General features: G+C 34.4%; 1 long non-coding RNA gene across 7 annotated transcripts in view; it reads right to left on the bottom strand.

Moving 5' to 3' along the window:
* The window catches only part of LOC106870360 (uncharacterized), a 248,712-nt gene that overhangs the window by 189,885 nt on the left and 53,486 nt on the right, over positions 1-5,341 (bottom strand). The window lies entirely within an intron of this gene.

The raw sequence follows: 5,341 nt of genomic DNA, 5'->3' as shown, positions 1-5,341 counted from the left end.
ATTATTATTATTATTATTATTATTATCATTATTATTATTATTATTATTATTATTATTATTATTATTATTATTATTATTATTATTATTATCCTCACCATCATCATCTGCAGCAGCAGCAGCATTATTATTATTATTGCCGCTTCAATTGTTCAACTTGGAGGATCTGTCTCAGTAAGCGTTTGTCGTGTTACCTGCAGCCACGAAATATTCTATGGAACTAAGAGTGCAAACAGCAAGAACATCGCGACGTGAAAGAACAACTGCATACCATTCATAAATCACGTGTTATATTCCCTATAGGTAGATGAAGATGCACATATTTGTATAAGACGTCGGATGTCACAATTTTCTATAGAATTTAACAGTGGATGGAAGATGTATGCGAGTGCTAAGTTAAGATTACGTCTTCGTTTTGTAGGATTATAATTTGTAGATCATTAAATGAGTTGTGGCCATAGTCATTATTGAGTCTATTGCAGTCATATACATAGAGATAGAGAGACGCATAGATAGATACATACATACATACATACATTATATATATACATATACACAAGGTATATATATGTACATACATATACATATATATATATATATATATATATATATATATATATATATATATATATATATATATATATATATATACATACATCATATACACATATATATATACACAGTGTATATATATATATATATATATATGCATATATTAATATAATACATATATCTATCATGTACATATTATATACGTGTATGTATGTATGTATGTATGTATGTATGTATGTATGTATGTATGTATGTATGTATATAAGTATGCATGTTTGTTGTACTTTTTTGTTTCAAGATTTCTTGCCAATAGAGGAAGAACCCGTTTCTAATCTAGATTGAAGGCCCCTTCATTGGAATTTTAACATCAACAACAGGGTATTTTTGTATGTATGGTTATATATGTGCAGATGTGTATGTTTTGCCTTATATATGTACTTTCGTGCATATAGTTGCATATCTAGACATGCTCATATCTAGACATGCTCAAATCTAGACATGCTCATATCTAGACATGCTCATATCTAGACATGCTCATATATATTTAAATCATAAACTAGAATTTTACAGTTCCAGTGATCGACTGGATTTGTAGTCTTCGAATTAGCTTCCTCCCTTCTGGTTTAGAGAAGCCTAATTTCTCAAGACTGGTATTTAGGCAGTGTGTAACATATCCCAGGTCCCCAATAATTACAGGTATAAACCTGAACTTTTGATCTGGAAAAAGTACTGCAGATTTCTCAATAGTTCAGTGTAGGTGTTCTCTTTTTCACTGATCTTTAGCTTTATGTTAACATCCCCTGGGCAGCTAATTTCCACAACTGTGCGAACTTTCTCTTCTCCATCCCAAATCATTATATCAGGTCTGTTGTGCTTACATTTTATTGAGGTCTTCACTGGAATATTCCACCAGAACCCCTTTTTATTATGAGTGGCTACACAGCCTGCTCCTAGAGAGAGAGAAAAATTTACCCTTAACATTCCGGAAGTTTTGAGACTGTTTACGACTGTCCTACATTATTGTAAAATTTGTTACATCATTACTGTACACTAAAGAAGCTGACCTGCCAACTTTTGTTATTCTTGTTTGAAGGAGGCGGCAGTAACAGAAATTTAAACACACTCTACTAAATACCACTTGTCACAACTGCATTCGGGACATGAAGACAATTTAGAATCTCGCTATGCAATAAAGTTTTATGTGAAACTGTGTAAAAACGCTACAGAAACTTATAAAAGGCTCAAGGCTGCAACTGCATTAACTTGTATAAGCCGAGCATCTATGATTTGCTAGCAGAAGACAGACAAAGCTAGACCACCAGGAAGCTTATGATGTTCTCCTCTTTTGACAGCAAGGGTCTCATCTATATCCACTGTTTCCCTTTGGCCAAGCAATCAAGGCAGAGTGAGTGCAGGAAGAGCTTTTGTCGAAAGAGGCTGCACCCTTCAATAATTACAACATGCTAAATATTAGGTCCCGCCATGAATAATGCGGTTTTTTAAGATATATGAGACACTTGCATCCCCTTCTCTTCCTATCTCTACGTTCCCAGGAAAACCTCTAGATGTCGAAAGATATCCGACCGACCTGCTAAGGACGGTGCATGCACAGCTATTAGTTAGAAAGTACATCCGTTACCGCCGTCGACATCCAAGACGACCAGCCTGCCCCACGGGTCTAAGAATACTGCCCTTACTTTCAGATCTAATCAGAAAAGTTATTCATTTTTCAGGACAGATTGAAAGTTTCTTTTTAAATGAAATTAAAATGCATAAATACATCCTCAAAGGATTATTTTCGTGAGAACGACTTCGCTCACAGGAAAGCTGATCTTGCTAACCAACTGTTGACAAAACTTCAATATAAATACACGAAAATAAACACGAGAAATTGTTTAGACTTACGCAGACGAAAATGACGACAGCCAATCAGATAGATAGATAGATAGATAGATAGATAGATAGATAGATAGATAGATAGATAGATAGATAGATAGATAGATAGAAAGAAAGAGATAATGTAAGCAGATTATTTGATGAATGTGTATGTATTTATATATCTACATATGTTTCACACACTATATTCTATATATCTATACATGCATACATATATATATATATATACACGTATATATAAATATATATATATATATATATATATATACACATATGTATATACATATACATATATATGTATGTGTATATATGTGTGCGTGTGTGTGTGTGTGTGTATGTGTGTGTGCTGTGTGTGTGTACATACACATAAATACACACGCACTAAGGGACTCATAAACATACATACGTATAGACAAATAAACATCTACAGGAAAAATTGAGCTTATTCGAAATGGTTTACATTATTTCCGTATAATGAAGATTTTTAAAATTCTCGTCCACTTTACCAACTTAGCATACAATCAAACTAAACTAAAACCATGTATACACCCATAGATATATGTGTACCTATGTATATTCATGCAAGTACCATATAAGTATATATGTATGTATGTATGTATGTATGTATGTATGTATGTATGTATCTACAATTGTAAAACTAAAAGCATGAATTGTTGTAACGGCGGCAACATTTATAGGCACATCCGACGTTCTTCCTTCTACACAATTGTTGTGATATAATCTAAAGCTCTTTCTTTGATTACTACCAAAATGCTGCAGAGCCATTTTCAGCGTATATTTTGTCATTTCTTTATTGGCGATATACTTTAATAGCCTTCTTATTTCTTTTTTCCTGAAGACAGTACACACTGGTTGTGGATGAGTATTGTCTCTTAGACAACTTTAGTTATAAGTTTAGTTATTACTATTCAAACTTTGAAGATTTCAAAATAACAATAATAATAATAATAATAATTTTCTATGAAAAATCGATATTTTTCTTCACTTCACAAGACGTTTTACCAAAGCCAAAAACTACCTTTAAGAGAATTTAACGCGGTTTCAAATCTATTATAAAACGAAACATGAGAAATTTTCGAGATTAAATCTCGAACAAATCTCACAAGAAATTTTTCATCCAAAATCTCAAAAATTTTTGTCAGATAGACACGAGGTTTTCATCTGATTGTGGAAATACCATACAATTTTCAGGAAAGACTGGCGAGATATCATCGTTTTTCTCCATGAAGTCATTGAAATCACGCTTGAGTCTCACGGGACTTGATCGAAGAATTGTTGTGAGATCACACTGAAGGGATAGAAAAGATCTGCGCTGGCTTATCGTTGTTGGATTTGTTCTTTAGCCCTAGGCAATTCATGATAGTGCAGACATGTGTATGATTATAAACATTCCATCCGTGGCCATCTCGTGTGTTTGTCTGCAACCTTGTTTCGTTGTTAAGTCCCTGGTCAGTGCTGAGCGAATTGATCTAAGAGCAAATACAATCCACCCATGACCATCTCACCTTTTTTTATATAGTGAGAACTCATGAGCACATTATGCTCTGTATCAATTTCTCAGAAGGCGTTCTGTGATTTGAGGGAGATTTAGCTGCTATATTCTAACAAGCTCACTTGTGTTTTTTTTTTGTTATTGTCGTTGTTGTTGTTGATGGTGGTGACAATGACGGCAGTGGTAATAGTGGTGTTGATAGTTGTAGTAATGGAGGTAGTTTGCTGATGGTACTGCCTCTGCTGCAGCTGCTGTCAGTTGTGGTAGTAGTGGTAGTAGTGGTAGTGGATGGGGTGATTATGATGGCGGTAGTTGTAATGGTGGCAGTGAAGAAGATACTTGTGGTCTTGGTGGTCGTACCGGTAGTGGTGGTGGTGGTGGTGGTGGTGGTGTGGCAATGATGGTGGTGGTAGTTGTTAAGTTCACGACGTGTCTACGAAATCTGAAGTTCGATTCCACCCCATAGTTATCACCTTGGGACAATACATGTTTATGAGGGAAATTAGTTAGACGGATACTGTATAGAAATCCCTTTGAGTTGATTGTACCCGTAATTCGAAAAGGTGGAACCCTGTCACACACCACTGCTGTCCGAGAATTACAGGATACAACCATTTGTGGGATACCTAGCCATTTGCATGCTAATTCAGTAAGCATGTGGTTCGATAAATCAAACAATTGAATCCACCATCGATGTCGTATGACTTGAGAAAAGTGTGGCTGCTATTTGAAACAATTTCCACCGAGGTCGACTTTGCTTCTCATCCTTTCGAGGTCAATAAATTAAGTACCAATTGCGTACTGGGGTCGATTTAATCGACTGGCCACCTCCCTCAAAATTTTGGGCCTTGTGCTTAGAGTAGAAAAGAATTAATGACAAGCGCACACATTTCCTGAAAATATTGTAACAGAGACGCTCAATACTCTTGTGTAATTATTGTCCATTTACAGTAGAATGGTTTTAGTTGCCTGGCAATTTTGATTTTACTCTAATTCACACTAATTTCTTGTCAAATATCGATACAAAAATTGGTATTCACCAAACACGTTTCACTTTAAATATTCCGACTATATCAAAATATTATAACTGAATTTTATTGCACTTTATCAATTTCGTTTAGTATTTAATGAAACATTAAATTTCTTCAAATATTTCTTATTAAAAGCGGTAATGGCACAAAAGAACGAAAGTATTGGTTTTCATATCAAGTGATTTTTTTATTCATTATTCTTATGAATTTTATTTTAGAAATTTTCCATGACAAGATCAGATAAGTTATCAACGGTTCCATGAAGAAGTCAGTAATGTAAGACGTTTATTGATCTCTACAAGGAGGGGGTGCTGAAAAGTTCCTGGCTTAGGGTAAAAGAAAATACAAGAGA

The sequence above is a fragment of the Octopus bimaculoides genome, chromosome 18, assembly GCF_001194135.2.
Source record: "Octopus bimaculoides isolate UCB-OBI-ISO-001 chromosome 18, ASM119413v2, whole genome shotgun sequence".
Taxonomy (NCBI): Eukaryota; Metazoa; Mollusca; class Cephalopoda; order Octopoda; family Octopodidae; genus Octopus; species Octopus bimaculoides.
Note: the sequence above shows the minus strand (reverse complement) of the source record. Positions and strands in the feature narration are given on the sequence as shown.